This window comes from Falco naumanni, chromosome 15 (assembly GCF_017639655.2).
Source record: "Falco naumanni isolate bFalNau1 chromosome 15, bFalNau1.pat, whole genome shotgun sequence".
In the NCBI taxonomy this organism is placed as follows: Eukaryota; Metazoa; Chordata; class Aves; order Falconiformes; family Falconidae; genus Falco; species Falco naumanni.
The window spans coordinates 15,945,070-15,962,478 of NC_054068.1; the positions used below are offsets into that span (position 1 = coordinate 15,945,070).

At 37.4% G+C, this 17,409-nt stretch overlaps 1 long non-coding RNA gene across 1 annotated transcript; it reads right to left on the bottom strand.

Moving 5' to 3' along the window:
• Positions 1-634: 634 nt before the first annotated feature.
• LOC121097843 lies at positions 635-16,804 on the bottom strand. Its single transcript, XR_005831102.1, has 3 exons — positions 16,721-16,804; positions 14,502-14,504; positions 635-646 (listed from the first exon to the last, which is right to left on the bottom strand). It is a non-coding gene; the product is annotated as an uncharacterized LOC121097843 (long non-coding RNA).
• Positions 16,805-17,409: the final 605 nt, after the last annotated feature.

A 17,409-nucleotide genomic window follows, 5' to 3' on the forward strand; every position in this document is an offset into this window, starting at 1 on the left:
TTGTCTGAAAAATACTTTAAATACAAGTTTTCTGTCAGAAAAGTAAATCCAGCTGAAGATGTAAAAGCACAAGATGAAAAATACAGTGCCTTTAAAATATATCACCACGTGAGCCCTGAGGACATCTAAATCAACGGTAGTACTGGCAATATGAAAAGCATTCAATAATTCAAGCACTCCGGGCCATATGTCAGCCTTAACTACAGATGAAAGTTATCTTTCCTTTCACTGGAGCAGGAATCTGCTTAAAATCTCAACTGATACACTTTCTTCTTAGTAAGATACAACATAGGCCTTGAGTGACTACAGTGCAGCTACACAGTTCGGAAGATAAACAGCAGATTGATCAAAGGATGCGTTGAGAGTGATTCGGTGTCCACAACACACCTCCTGCAGGCCTCTGATGTGGCCACACTTTGTATTTATTCCCATCCTCAGGTGTAACATGAAGTTTTGAAGACCAGGAGACAGACAGCTGAAGTTTGTCTCCTCCACCCCTGTCCTCAGCAAGCTGGCTGTTTCACACAGGCCTGCAGGCCACACGCAGCCCATAGCTCTGAGGAGAGCAGAGACACCTCCAGAAACTCACAGGCAACTAAAAAATGAGCAGTGAACACAGGTAAACAGGAATTTGATCTATTTGCTTCTCACAACCAGCAGCCTGACTGTGTTTGTGTGAGAGTGTGCGCCCTGCCAGGCCCGAGGCGGCGCCTGCCCCCAGCCGTGCCGCAGCGACCTGCTGCTTGCTCCTTCAGGGAAGCGCTGCCAGCCAGGTTAAATATTTACCTGTCCAAGTTCCAGTTTGCCTTACTTTTTTTCTTTACTCACCTATATGGTTCTGCATATCACTCTTCTTGCACACACGCCAGTACCGTGAATATTTAAGGGCCATCAGCCTTCTTAACAGATTTAAAATTGAACATACCCCACCCAAGCACCTCACTGAAGGAGAAACAAACGGTTTTGTTTGTCTGTAATACAGTTTAAGACCAGAGGGTCAATGGAAAAAAAAAAGTATCTAAACTACTCTCAGCTGCTCAGAGGTTTTCTCAGGGAAGCAAATTCAAAGTTCACAATTCATTTAGCTTGGGTCTGGGGGTTGTGTTTCAGGGGCTTTTTGGTTTTGTTGTTTGTTTCAGGTTGATTTGGGGGTTTTGTGCTGTATTTAAATGATGTTTCAAACATTACTTACTTTGTGCACAAGCGTGCTGAGTTTAGAACTTTTGGGTTTTATTTTTCTCTAATTTCACAGCAGTAAGGCTACCACCTTAAACTTAATTGCCTTGAAAAGTAAACATGCACAGAAATGCCCCACTGTTGTAATGCAGGTGTAAACTGGCTCGGCCTTGGTTAGCCCCCCTCAATATCCTTTTCACAGGTGAAGTCAGAGACTCAAGCTGACTCCTCTAAACGGCAACAAAACACCCCTTTTCACTTTTTTTACATGTCTTATTTCTGTTCACATTCACTCTTCCTTCCCTTAGGTTATTTAGTTTTAGTACCTTCTCACAACACAAAGCGCCAGCTCCCTGGTCTGGTCTGGAACCCACTGCGGGGCCAGCAGGACCTGATCCATCCCTGCACATGCCAGAGCAGCACCACAGCTTCCCGCTCCCTGCCTTTCAATAGAGAGATTTTTACACCATGACAGGTAATTTGTTAGCAAAGTTCACCTCAAACCCTCAACCTCAAGTGTTAAAAAAGAAAAACCCTTAAATGATACAAGTTATTACATTTAATCCCTTTGGGGGAAGTGGGGAATGATTTTGTGATTAAGGACCTACTGCGGGGCTCAAGAGAATTAGTTCAATTCCAGGCTCGAAAGAAGCTTCCAGGTTCCCCTGGGAAAGCCTATGCAATCTCCTCTCTCACATGGACACCGGCAGGGTAATTTGTAAGTGTGCACAACCCTCAGACATTGTAGTATCAACAGACAAATAAATGCATAGGTAGGAGTTGGGTGGGCTGCAATCATTCTGAGGATTAGTTAGCTATCCCAAGAGGGCACTGCCATTAGACTATCACCACAAAACTCATATATACATTTTTAAAAACCAGGTATTAGGGGCAGTCTTGAAAAATAGTAAGTTATTGGGCTGACGGTTCCTAATGGTTTTAGCTAATGCATTAAATGAATGAAAAAAGCTGGAAAAAAGCTGCAGGATAAAAATAAGTTTGTAGGTCTTGCAGAAAGACATTACTTAGTTCTGAAGCACGGGACTATTTTCCACAGTTTGCACTGCAGGGAAATTTTGCTCAATTAAGGTCTATAGTTGGTATTGTTTCTTGACAAAATTAAATTTATGAGTTGATTTAATTTATAGAATGAACAAATTCAATAATTAAAACACATCTGACAACATAAGTTATGACAGAGCAAATTAAGCAAGCAGTATCAGAAAAACATAATGCTGAAGTCTCTGTGTAACCACCTAGACCACAAAGTGCTCCACTACATAATCCATAGTGAAAGCATTGGACAGCCTGTCTTGCAAAAAGAACATGATTTAATTACTCTGATATACTGATGAGCACACATATTATTCAGTACTTCACTATTCACTACCAGCAAAATTTTCCCCCAACAATTATGAAAAGCAGCTGTCATACATACCAGAAATGTAAAAAATAAGAATGACTTCCCATCTCTAAAGACATTGCAATTGTTTAAAAATTTGACTCATTTTCTGAAATAGTACTGCGCTTATTATGGTTACAGGTAGTACCTATGATCTATTTAATGCATTACAGAATTTACTCTCAGTAATTTAATGTGTGTTTCATAGGCATGTAAACTACTTCCTCTATGAAAGTAATTGTCTCTTTCAGAAGGTGGAAAAATCTACATAAAATTTCAAGATCAGTGTTGGATCAGCGTTTCTGGCATTGTTTCTTTATGTTCACTCTATAAGCAATAATTTAACCTTGATATCAGGTATTTTTGCGGCACACCTACCATTTATTTTTGTATTTATTAAATACAAGTATACTTGATATTTCAGTAGTATGGCTGTTATATAATTTTTAAATCCGGTATTCGACTGGCTTGTATGTAACTGTATTAAGGTGGTTTTTCACATTAGTCTACTTGACTGCTTTTTAAACTACAATTATTTCAATATTTCCTTAATTTTTTCACTTCAAGTCATAAAGGAAGTGAACACATTTGAAAATACAGAATCCCAAGCAAATTTTATATTCAAGAGATCTATATAAAACTGTTTCAAAGCTGTCCGTTATTAGGTAAGTAACACCAACAATTCTAGTTGAGTCTAAATTCTGTTCTTTCACCTTCATCTCTAAGGTAAAATGCAAAAACAACTGATGGAACTTCCATGAGTTTAGAGAAATTCCATCCATCCCATCCAACATGCACTGAAAGCTAGGTCTACGGGACCTGCCCTTTCTAACTTGAATAGTCAGATGAAATTCAACAAAGTGAAACTGGTGACAACTGTGTAAAACAGGTAACTTTATTTTGTGACTGTTTAAGCAGCTTCTAATTTAGTATTACAAAGGTACAACCCTGACATTCATGAACATTTGTTTTAATAGAAAAGCCTTCTTAAAATTTTCAGAAGTTCTCACAGGCTGGAGCGCAACAGAAGGGGAAAGGCATGTGTGGTTACAGGACTTCCACTATTGCCAATGGTGTCAGCAGTGTCTTAGTTAAGCTCTTCATTGGTGCTGTACTGGTTTAACATGAATAGCTGTGACAAAACACAACAAATACCATAAGACAGTTGTAGTTTCTGTATCTCGTCACCCTCCCCCACATATGCTTTACCTAAAAATCAATTCCCCTCTTCCGTAAGTGAAAGGCTAATTGCCATCTCAATGTTTCATTTTACTGTATTATTAAACCTGCTATAAACTTTTGATTGTTCCATCTCCTCAAGCAGGTAACCTAACATCTAACTTTGCACTTCAATGCAAAATAGTCCAATATGCTATTCCTTTCAAGTATCCTGCATACCTGAATCAGGTTTCAGGCAAGGGGCCACTGCAAAGCTACCATACTCCTTCAGCTGACATTGTGCTGCAGAACATCATTAAAATTAAAAGCCATGTGCTATCCTACATCAATGCGGAATTGTGTATACCCATTTTACCACTGACGGGTGTGTGTCTCACCAATTCCTGTTCCTGTCCAGGCAATGTGTTTCAGTATTAATTGGTCACACGCTTCTTCACTTTTAAGTAACCTTTGTTACAGATTAAACCAATTACTTATTCTGTCTACAATGACCACAGAGAAAAGTTACCTCCTCTTTATGACCTTGAAAGAATCAACCCATGCCAAGAGGACGAACTCTGAAAAAACCCCACACAATTCCTGTAATAATCTTTTATAGTTCTGATAACACCTTCCAGATTATGTCAGCTCACAGCTACTGTGCTCTCTCAGATAACCCCACAGCACTGCATGCCTAACAAGCAGTAAAAAAAGCCACTTCCATTTCACAACTAGAGAAGCACATCAGCAGATTTTTTTAAGATTGTATTTTATATATCTATTAAATACAGGGATGGCAAATTACTCAAACATTTAACCATCACACTTGGCTATTACTGTGACTCCTACCAAGGAGAAAAACCTTCACTCCTTAAGGAGGCCAAAAAATATACTCAAAGCAACAATCAGCTTGCCCTGCTGCAAATCAAATCAATGCAGCATCACTTGTCTGCTCCTCTCTAAGCACTGGCCTTCACCGAGTAGAAGCTCAAGCTGACTCTAAGCCTCTTCCCTCCTCTCCCTCCCCTTGTGATCGTGGCTGCTGCAAAACATCTGTTCTAACACATCCAAATTATTGACCAACCCCAAGAAGCCTCCAAGTACCGAGAGCAGATCTGACAGGCACAGTAGCTAAACTACCAGAAACAGTTACCTGCAAGATAGTAAGCATAGGTCTAATCCCTTTTTAAATTAGTAGAGAAAATAGTGTTCAGTGTCTCATTTTTCTTTCTCCATCCCACACATGTCTAAAAAACCAAAGGCAAAACCCTACAGAAAAGCTAGCCAACCTTTCTACAAGCCAGAAGGCATTTCCTCTTGAGGTCTGCAACTCTGCAAGCAAGGACACATGTCTGCTTAGGGTCATTAAGTACTTAGTTTAAATTGGTTGTGATCTACTTTTTCAGATCTACTGTCAGCGAATTATGGACATCCAGAAAATTATTTTTCCCCCCCACTATGGAAAAGTTTACACTAAGAACTTTAAACTCAAGTAGCGATGTAAGAAAATTATTTTTTTACAGTTTAGCTTTCATTTGTTTCTGCAGCTGTCTTAAAAACTGAGCCTCCTTCCTCTCTCCCAGTAAAAAAATACTGAAATCAGGAAATATGCATTATTATTTTTATATTACATCTACAGCAATATCTGGGGTTTTTTTCTACCTCTTTTAAATCCTAAATACAATAATGTGATTTATAATAAGAGTATTTCTACTGTGAATAACATTTCATTTTACTTGGATGACATCAGTAACAACCACACAAGCATCTATGTGGGAAGTACACTGGTTATTATGACAAAGCTAAAGAAACCCACTGGACTTGCATGTTTAGAAAGCGGTATCTAATTATCTCAATTTAGAAACAGCATCCTTCAGGCTGAGACTGGCTTGGAGATGACCATTGTTTTCATTATTTAAATGAAATAAAGTTCTCCAGTTAGAATAGATGTATGGCTGTCAGCATCGTGAAGGTTTTAACTAGAAACGATTCACAGTCAAGCCAAACCACTACAGAGCTTTGTCACTCTCACCTGGCATTGGCAAAAGGCCAGGTGTCCCTCCAGGCAGTGGCCATTTTGCAGGTTGATGTTAAGAGTATCCGAGAAGTCCAAATCCTTTAGCAGGTGCTAAAACAAGAGGTGGAAGATTAGCCTTTGCATCTGACAGTCCTGTTTGGAAACGTTTTTTGGTTTTTTTTTGTTGTCAACTGTTTAAAAACAAACTGCATAATCTGCTTTTGTTTGCACAGGACACTTGTTAACTGTACAGGTCTAAACTCACTAGGCTTAAGAAATGCCAGTTACCTGCCTGAAAATAGGTAGACAAACTAGCACTGCAGACAAAGCAGTGACACGCTACGCCAAATGCCACAGCCTTTATCATTCAAAACACTTTAAAAGATGTACCACCACTGAGCTACAAGTATAACCTCCCTGTACATATTTAACAACAGAGCATGCTGACCTGCAGCGTTACTAATCTTAGCATGAACACACTACAAAGTAAAACTCCCCCTGATACTAACGTTAACCTGCACACACAAGTTAAAACACAAACCAACAGATGAAGTACAGTTGGCATGGGAAGTGAAAGCTGTATTTTATTTCTGAGTGATTTTGTCATAACAAACATGTTAGGTTTCATCTGAGGCTGGTTTTAAGTGAGGATTTAATCATGACCATAAGGTAGGTCACTAGTTTTGATAGTGTGCGCCTAGTATTCATTCTAAGGAATCCGACTCAGCACTAACATCAATAGCTGTCAAGAGTGTACCTGTGGTTTCTTTTTACACTACCATTTAATAAAAGAAAGCCAATTAAGCAGATGGCACAATATTTTTTGCCGACTTACTTCAATCATTAAAGCAATATTTAATTTACAACAAAGCACCATACTCCAATCCTATGCATCCAAGCATATTCACATTTAAAACCTGAACCGCCCTCACTGTTTCTACTGTCCTTTTGGTTTTCAATGAGCTTCAGTAACTCAAAAGAATTGCAACCAACTTGGTAACTAAAAAAGAAACCTTTGTAGAATGGGAAAAGTTCACAACAGGAGAGGGAAAAAAAGCCTAAAATAGCCAGGTGTGTTCACCTCAATCCATACCAACTTCAAACAGATGCAAGGACAGTAAGTGAATCCGATTTCAGACTAAGGACATGAAAAATAAGCTTTATAAAAGTGTAAGAATATAATGTTAGAACAAATTCATTTTTAAATAAAGAATAATATAGTCCCCTACTCTCTTATTCTTTCACATAAAGTTTGCTCTGAAAATAGCATGGCTGAGTTCCAGTCTATTATTTCATCACTACCAAATATTTGCCAGTTTGGTTTTCCACATCCCACCCATCTACTTGATTATAGCTCATATAGTATCTACTATGTTTTGTTCTACTTTTATGAGTAAATGTACTGTGGGAAGTGATCAAGCCAGTCATGAAAACAGAATTAATTACTTTGAAATACAGAACTGAAACAGTATCAGAAGAAGAGCCCCTGACAGTCAGTCACCTAAGTGAAGGTTTATCACCCAAGTGAAGGTTTAACCTGAGGAAGGGGTGACTGGCCTAAGGCAGCGATCCTGCTTGGCAGTGGAAGACGTGGAAGTTTACTTAACGTATGGGTGACAATGCTTGTACATGGCCTCACAACCTCACGACGTGTCTTCAACTGAAGTTGAAGGATCAGTTTGTTCAATAAGACTTAGTCTAAATGAAGTGGTAAGCAATTCTTCCAAAGACATTAAGAGCATATGTAGAAGCCTGCAAGAATCCCACTATCCCCTTATCACAAGGGAATCCAAGAATTTTCTGTAGAGTAGCTCTTAAGATCAAAAAGGCACAGATATTCCAAGTCTATAATTTAGATTTGTGGTGGGGTTTTTTAATTTTCTTTCAGAGATGTTCTGCTGGATTTTAGAATTTAATTAAAAAGTTTATACAACAATATATTATGAATTCTGTTAAATCAAAAGTTGCATTCTGCTTAATGGACTGATGGATATCACTACCTCAAATGCATTTATGTGTACAGTGTTACTAAAACTTAAATACTCATCAGTATTAGAAGATAATCAAATACTCACCTTGCAACCACAACTTGCAGAGAGCAACTGCCCGTTAGGAGACTTGTGTATATGTCCTTATAACATGTCTAGTTCTGTGAAAAATATATGCACCCTGCTTCAGGACATATGTGCCCATTAATACACAGACTGGCATTTTCTACACAAACTTTTGATCTCTAGTGCCTATCATTTATTTACAGATTATTTATGTGGAACGTACACAAGCTTATTTCTATCAGATTTAAAAAGATGCTTGAAGTTGTATTTCAGTCAGAAAAATATTAATGCCTTCAAGCGTATCTTCTCTGGTCTTGCATAGTCACTCACTGAGTTCAACTCCATCCAATCCAAGTATTCGCCCACACTTAACGGAAGTGTGTCCGATGCCCAGAGGCACACCTTACATCTCACAGCTCCTGCACTCAGCAGGCATCTACCAGATCAGCAGTCTTGCGTGAAACCCTGGTACACTCCTGTTGCTCATGCTCAGCAACTACATTCCTAAAAGCTTTAGCTATGAAAGCCACGGGCATGTTATGATGCACTACAGAGAAGCAATAGCTGGCTTTAGCAAGCTTGTGTTTTCATCTACTTCACACATTTACAATAATAGCTATATTTTTCTATTAGTTAAGTCTATGCCATGTAACTATGCAAGATTTTTAAAGCCTTCAGTTCAGTACTGATACAGCTGTCCTGCAGCTGCAGAGGTTAGTTCTCATTCAGCACCAGTATGTGAACTTCATTTGAAATATAAATGAAAAGTTGTAATTTCTCCTTCCCACTGTCAAAACATTATTGGCCTTTCATGATCTAAAGCCAGAACTGAGAGAGATTCCCAGTTTCATAGAAAGACTTTCAAACATCTACACCTAAAATAACGGTATTAGTACAGATTTTATTGTGTTCTTAATCTCAGAATATTTTTTACTCAAGTGCAAACGAGGGCAGTTACTTTCCCTCCAAGAGAAACTGACTTTTACTATTGTGCTCTTGATCCAAGAAAAGATGCAAAATTTGTATACTTCCAATAAAAAGTTCTTAACAAATACAGATAAAAACTTTAAGGACGTTGATTCATTTACACAGAATCAGTGCAAGAAAGTGAAATTTTAATTAAGCAATTTCTATATAATAATAATGATAAGAAGTTATATGTAACAGTATTGCATGCATTTTATACCATTTAAGCAGCAATCCCAGACAGACATTTAATCACTCCACGTGTTATGAATCATGAGAAAATCAGTGAACTATTTCAAAGCTGTCTCATATTAACTAGGTCAAATTCTGTTACCCAGAAGTGCAATGAAACAGAATTTAAAATTTTAATGGATTGAAAGACATTTAAACTGCAGTTCTGAATGGGGACTATTTTAAGTGACATCTCTCAAACAAGCTAAACTTTCTCTTGATAGAATAATGAAGCATGACAATAGCCCAAGAGGAAATTGAAAGCTGTTCCAGATTACAAAACTAATTTTTAACTTCTTGGAAAGCATGTGTGAGATCTGACTTATGTAAGGTATATTATTTCCACCACAAGCCCAGGTTCTTTTAACTGATTGCCTGTAACACTAGCATATTCCCCTGAAGAGAAGTTGGTTATATGTAAATAAAATTTTGTGTCATTGTTTCTCATTGCTGGGCTGTTACCATCTTGTATGTGCCAGAAGCCACAAGTATCAAGTCCAGTGTTGTGAGGTGTAGAAAAAAACCACAAAACTGTGTCCATTAATCAGATACTTCCTGATGTTGTAGAAAGTGTAACTGTGCTCTCTATTTTAAGCCACACAAAAAAACTTGAAATTTGTCCAAGCATAGTAGGAAGCTGTAATATATATAAAAGGAAGTTTAGGTAGCGATTCCTGCTTGACCATGTTTTAGTGCTAGATTTGAGTGTGAAATACAGTAATTATTGGTATTATTTATATTTAGCATTTGATTCTTTTTTCATCCTGGTATACCAGAAAACATTCAACTGAAAAGAGTAGTCTGTAATAGACCATTACTCTGATATTAGTGTGATTGTTAGTAATCTGTTTTTTGAAAAAATAATGATGATTGAAGGCATAAAAATTAAGAAGTTCTGTTCTGAGATGCTAAACACTATCCTCTAAGAATTTTACTGATTTCTTGATTTTAGTCTTTTAGACTTGGAGGATAACTTTTCTTACTGATAGCAATATAGATATTAAAGTCAAACACTCCATTTGCTTTAGCAATTAAAAAAAGCTAACATTGATCCTGAAATCACTAATGGGACAGTAGATAGTCAATGAAGAACTATGACTTTTCATATACTGTAGTACACCTACTTTTTTAAACAGTTCTGAAAGTGTTTCATTTATATATTAAAGCAACATGTTTGGGCTTAAACCAACTGAAAACTGATTGATTTGTCAGCTTAAATTATTTTTAATAGTTTCAAAAAATTAGAAGTCAATTTACAACCTGCTCTGATTACCCCACAAGATCTTTGCATTTCAGGCACGTTAACCAATCCAGCTGCAGCAGCCGTAGTTCTTCCTACTTGGATTTCAAGTCTCTCTACTAACCATTTCAATAGACCATTAAACCATGATGGTGGCAGAGAATTTCCAGTTCACATTTGAAGGGATTACCATTACATTTCTGCAAAACTCCATGAATTGAAACAGAAAGTCTCTGGTGCACTCCCAATCATATGAGTATCAGAAAGGGACATGTCAAATATGGAGGTCAGTGAGGAGAAAGGGAATTAAATACTGCATTTACAGCACCAGATTTCAATACAAAGAAAAGCAACTGTCTCAGCTTGAAATAATTTTTTTGATTCTGTTATTAGAAGATGTGTGAAGGCGGAATATATAGTCTAAATTTCCTATACATTTCAGGTGTATTAAATACATAGGACAGTGATACCAATAACAAATTTGATAGCAAAGTATTTGCTATGGGGAAGAAGAGAAATGATAGTTAGAATATCAAAGCAGCAACAGTTTAGATTTCTAGTTCTCTAGATAGTCCTCTTACCAGAGCAATGAATTACGTGCATTTGAGTGGTTAAGATCTCCGTATTCAAGTTGACCCAGCTCACCTCCAGAAGCTAAACAGCAGTATAAAGAAAACTAACTCTTTTCTAGGAGTAGACACACTTGTGATAGAAGTTTGTCTTCTGTTTAAGAATGTTACTCCAAGAATTCATTTTTTCAAAGTGTTCTTCTAGTTTCACTTCAAGTACTAAGAACTAGAGACTAGGCGAAAAAGTTCTGTGCACTTGAAAGTCCTTTTTATATAGCAAGCTTCCATTTTTCCTTCTGTTGGCAACTGTGAAAGGAATCTTTCAGATTAGAAAGGTACCTGACATACATCAAAACCTGCAGAGGTTTTTATTCAGGCAAAAATAGTAATCAAAACTACTTCTAGTATATCTAGGTTAAGAGACAAAAAAATCCAACCAAATGCAAGGTGGTCTTTAAAACAGAAAAGGGAAATTACGGTTGGATTAAGATCAGACAATTCTCAAGTCAGTTTTGTTTGTTTGTTTTTTAAAAACCTAGACAGGTCCCTCACAGCTGTCATACTGGGAGATGCTTAAGAAATTTTAGGACTAACTAGAAGTATTAAGGAGATCCTGAAACATTAAATAGGCATGATCTTCAAACATTATCTACATATTTGCAGGGTCACATTTCTGAACTGGGTTACACTTACCCATGTAATTACCATCTCTGTAACAGAATTAGCTGAAAAGATCTTAATAGAAACCTACTTTTGCTCCTTGCTGACGGCAACAGTGATAGTCGGAAGGCGTCTCATTCTTTCTGCATCTGTGGTAAAACTGCAGGTATAGCTTCTTTCTACAATCATCCCTTGTGCAGTCATCTGCAACCAAGTGAAAAATCAATTAAGCAACAACATAGACTGCAACACTATATTAGAACATCACTAAGTCTCCACTACTTTACCGTATAACAATACTGTCAAAAATAATAAAAACAGTTCTTTGAAGAAAGGGTCTCCCCCCCGCGCCCCCCCCCTTGTCTTTTTCACTGAGGAAATTGTTACACACACGCAAGAAGGTATAAGAAAACATGGTTAAACTTGCCTGCAGACTTCTCAGAATTAATCTACTGAGAATAGCCTATTCATATATTCCAATCCACAGAGGAATATTTTTGTCCCATTCTCTCCTGAACTTTCTTCCATTTTGATGCTGGGACTCAAATCTCACTCCAAAGGAAAGGAACATGAGACCAGAAAAAGCCAGACTACTGTTTTTTGGGTTTTTTTTTTGCATTATTGCCAGACACTAGGAGCTACACAGGAACATTTCTCACCTTTTACAGAACGCTTTTGCTAAATACTTTAAGAGCCATGTTGAAAGAATACCCACACTGGACACATACTATGTAGAAGCCACCAGAAATGAGCTTGCTTGCGTATCCCCAACATATAGCCACCTTCCAACTTTTTTTGATCTGCAAAATACACACAGTTCTTCCTCACAGGATGTTTTGCAATCCCTAAGTGACTCAAAAGATTTCTGGGGGAAAGCATTCATTCTCCTCTTGAGCTGAGTGTAGTATGCTGACACTACCAAGTCTCAACCATAAACCACTTCTAGCTCCTAGTTCCCAGCCACGTATCACATCTCACAGCCCTACCCCAAATAAATGGACACTCACAAGCTGGAGCCCTGAGAAGTAAGCCCTGCTGTCACCGCTTGCTTTACAGCCCCAGTGCCAGATAAACCCACCAACTGCCAGAAAAAGATGATACTGTAAAGAAATCTTTCAGAATTTTGCTTTGGTGCAAGGTGAAACTAATACAGACTATCTACTACTGCCTATTGTAATCCACACCTTCCACTTCTAGTCATTTCAATAACTGGCTGAATTCTTCAAGTGCTGAACACTGACATATAGCATTTCATTTGCATGACCTTGTCAAAACAAATTAAGAGGCAAAACCACCAGGAAAAACAGCGATTGTCACATTCTGCTCAACATTTCTCTGGAACTAATCTTCAATCTTCCTAGCAGTCTTAAAGGAGAAATGAAGCAATGAATCTAATTTCAGATCTGTTGCTCGCTGACCTGCCTGTGCAAAAAAGCAGGTAGTTAATCACACAATATCCCTCTTGTACCTTCTTGGAAGAGCTTGGACTGAGCATAGGTAAATCCATAAGCAACCCTGCAATTCAACTAGCGATTATTCCTCACACAGGTCTTCCCACACACTACAATATTCACACCATTCATTAACTTGTCCCAGGTACCACAGGATTAGCACCTTCTTTAGACAGTGGCAGAAAACTTTCATAAATGTTCTTCTCTACCTTGAAGAGAAGTACCTATGCATTTTTGCCATTGAGTTCTATCATAGATTAAACTTATATCTCACATTCCTACACTCAGCTGTTTTCTATTATCACAGTTCCCTTTTATTGGGCAGATTTCCCCCTACAGCTAACATAAATATGGGTCTTATTGTCAAAGCCTTTTTCCCCCTCCACCACAGGAATCTATGGTAGGCAACAGGAGTTCTTCAAGTATCTGCCTTCCTTATGGTTCCAGCATAATGGCCTGCAATAAACATCCACCTGGACTGCTGGGAACCCAAGAAACAAAAATGCTGCAGCAGAAAAACAGACCAGAATTTTTTTCACCTAATCCTAGTGTAGCCTGTAATTGCAAGCTCCTCAGTAATAGGTTCCTGCCATACTCCCACATTTCAGAAATTTGCTGGGTTGCATCCAACTATTCAAATACAACTCATATTCCCAAGTGTGCTGCTATACCTGGATGTACCTGCCAGCTTCCCCTGGGACATGGTACTCTTTGTCCTACTGGTCATGACAGCTTTTTGCATCATAAAGGATGAGTTGCTTTCAGCGGCCACAAAACAGAAACATGCTTATTTAATAATTTTTGTGGTCATAATTCAGCAATTCAAGCCTCAACATGTATTCCAGATCCAAAGAGTGATGCCTCCTGAAGGTAAAAAAGCATTACAATTTTTCTATAATGATTTAAGGCTACTACTCACCTTGAAGAGACACTGATGGATATTATGAACTTCTCTGTCAACTGCAGACAAAAGTGCATGCTCTAAGAAGGCGCAGGAGCTAGTTAGAATTCTTAGCTTGCTAAGAGTGCTGGTATCTCATATTAATCTTCTTCCCCTGTTGAACGCTCACATGGCTGCCCAAATAACTCTTCAAAGCTAAGGAGAAAACATATTTTGAATGCATTCTTCACCAAGTTAAAATAAAAGGCCAGTTCATGCAAAATATTTTTCCATGCTTATGGGGGATTTAAATTAGTCAGACATATGCATTTTCAAAATATTAAGTGTAAGTGAATGCTGCGAATTATATGATTCACTAAGACTGAACTGATGCAGAAGACTGTTCCCCACAACTCACACAAGCTCACTTTGCATTAGCTGCTAGTTGCTTTTCTTGCTGTTCTGCATTTTCTGTTTCTCCCACCACCTTCAGTTATCTTGCCACATAGCTTCTCTGCATTTTCTGGGTATAGAAAGCATCCTTTCACTAAACATAGGCCAGGCTAATAAAGTGAGTTTTTTGGAATCTGTTTTCTGCTTTCCTAGAAAGGTAAGAGACACATAAGCCTGGCATAATGTTGCAACCCCAAACTTTAAATAATTTGGCCTTTACAAGGCTATCATCTTCAGCACTGACACTCTTCTTTTAGCTTACAAATTCAAAGACTTAATCGAAACAAGAATATTTAAAACAACGGCAAAATAATGAGCTGCATTTCTAGAAAACATTTTGGCACGAGATTACACCAACACATCACCTACATCAGATCCACGGACTAGCCAGTTTAAAAGTTAAAAGGAGTTTATCTTAGTAAGGTCCTTTTGCTTTTGAGATTAAGTATCCCATTTTGAAAGCCACTCTCATGCGTTGAATTGCAAGCACTTGCAAGATCTTTGGTAAATAGACAAGACTGAATGGGTGAAATAAAGCCTTATATTATATCCCTAATTTTTATATCCATGTATTTTATTGTTATTCTGTAAGTTGGAAAATAACCAGTAGTAATTGATGGTTGTCTTAACTATTTATAATAGTCACAAAAATGGACATTTATAAATGGTATTTAATTTAATATGGTTTTTCTTACATTTAAAGTTAGATTTTGAGCAACAATTTAAGCCAAGAAAACCCACTTAGAGATGTAAAAGTTCAAAGAAAAATACTTTATATCACAGGTGAGAGACCAAGTTGCAAATAGAAGGCCAATCTGTTAAAATTAGGCCAAATGCAAGTTACTTTTGTGCTCAGTACAATGATATGCCTGTCAAGCTGTGCATCTCATTCTTATAAATAACTCCCTAGCAGATCATTAAGAATCTGTGTTATAGCGACTCCTGGAAAAAGCTGAGGCATTTTTAGAGGACTACATCACCTAATCCCATTCCAACATTGTTCTAAATTGTATGAACAACAAATTAACATGAAATTTACTTAATCATAGCTCAACCCAACTTAGATGTTAAAACTCTTAAGAAATTTACAAGCTTTTTTTAGAAGCATGAACTAGGAAAACCAAAAACTTAGAAAACTGTGTTTCCAGGCAATTAGATTATGCACTCAGCATCTTTTGTATAGCTAGATTTAGTGTCTAGTGAAGAATAATTTTCTTTTACCACTAATAGAAAGAAGAAAATTATTTAAGAAAGCGGTAATTACAAAACCCTCAAAAATTGCAGGCTGACTCCAGAACAGATAAAGTATGCATACATGCACTCTGAAAAACGAACAGGAGAATCTTGTTTGCTCTTGAAAAAAGGGTAATATGAGACAAACTTTTCAAAAAATAAATACCTAGAACCAAGCTTGTACACCATAAAAGTTGTCAATTCACACCACAACAAGAACATCTACTCTTTTTGCCAAACTTAAACTCAGTAACCAATTATTGATAACAGGCAGCACTTTGGAATCCAGTCTCCAAGAGCAGAGCCTAGAATTTGGTGGGCTTCAAGGCATGAGATACTCTTCTTGGGTATTTATTTATATGACTAGATTACTATTAAAATTAATGTATATTCCTGCTATAACATTACAAATATTTTTCTGTTAACACACAGGATGTTCAAAGGCTTAGAATAATTTCTATTTATGCTACTGGAAGTTTCTTACCAATTCAGATCTTCAAAATCCTTTAAATAATCATCTTGGGAAGAATGACTAACATGATTTGTAAGGATTTATACTAGAAAAGGTAAGAATACAAGGCTATGTATATGTTACCAGGCAAGTCTTTCAAAAGCTAGAATGATCCAAAATGTTAAACAATGATAAAATAAGCATATTTAATAGATTTTTATACTATATTTTTTAAAAAGGGTGTCATTACATCAAATAAAAGTGATGTACTATTTCTCCCTCACCACTCTTTCATTGACAGACTCTAGGGAGATATGAAAAAGTCTTGTTTCCTTGCCTGGGTTTGCCTAACCTATAGAATACCTTATGATACAGTATATAGCGGCTCAGTCAGTTTCTCCTGACATTGTTTAAAGAAAGCCTAAAGCAGTACACTGACATCACAGTCATTGCAAAAATTCACAGCCACAGTGGGACATCTTAAGCCAAGATTTCTGCTTATACAAGATCCTTCTACAGCTTTCTGCTTCATCTATTTTCCCTTGAGTAAAGGGGTACTGAACAGTTTACAGTAGGATGTGCCTTCATTAAGCATCAGCAACCTACAGGATCTAAAGCAACTTACATTAATATCCCATTTATTTGCTCCCCATAATAAGATCTGCACTTGTACATCACTTCCATATTCTAAATTAAGCTTTTCTTTGATTACAGTATCAGATACAGACCTTACTGAAAAGCTACATTCTAAACCCGCTGTAAGACAAGCTTGTACATACTTGCCTGCACCAAGAGGCCTTTCATCAAGTACAGCTTTCTTAAAGAGGTCACAGGGGTTTTGTTTGTTTGTCCATCCGTGTGTGCGTCCCCCTGTTTTTTTTTTTTTTATAATATATTTCTATTGCAGTGGTTATAAGAATCCTCCAAAACAGTGCTGGGATACGTACTATTTGATAGCTCTGTTTCTACTAATTGCTGTACTTCCCAAAGATCCTATATTCTAAGACAAGAGACATACAGAGGAAGATTATCTAATGCATGTATTAACGCAAACAAACACCTGATAGCCCTAGGGCTATATGTTTTGGTTTTGTTTTTCAGTTTTGTTATCAGCACCTAACCAAGCACAAATAAAGACAAACAATCAATTTAGATTCTGTATTTTACTTAGAGCATTGTGGCTTTCCTCAAAAGACTATTACTCAAAAGCGTCAAGAGAAACTATCTCCCATAACTTCGATACAATAGAGAGAAGAGCAAGGAAAGCTCACTTAACAGAGCAATCGTCGTATTTCATAAGAAGCTCTTTTGGAAGTAGGTATGGGATGGAGCAATGCAAGGGATAAAAACCGTAACCAGACTTGCGTGCTTGTGGTTATGTTTGTTTTTGATAAGGAGCGCTTATGCTTGGAAGTAATCACTGTTCTACAAAAGTAGTATCAAACATTAACCACACAGGACAAGCAGA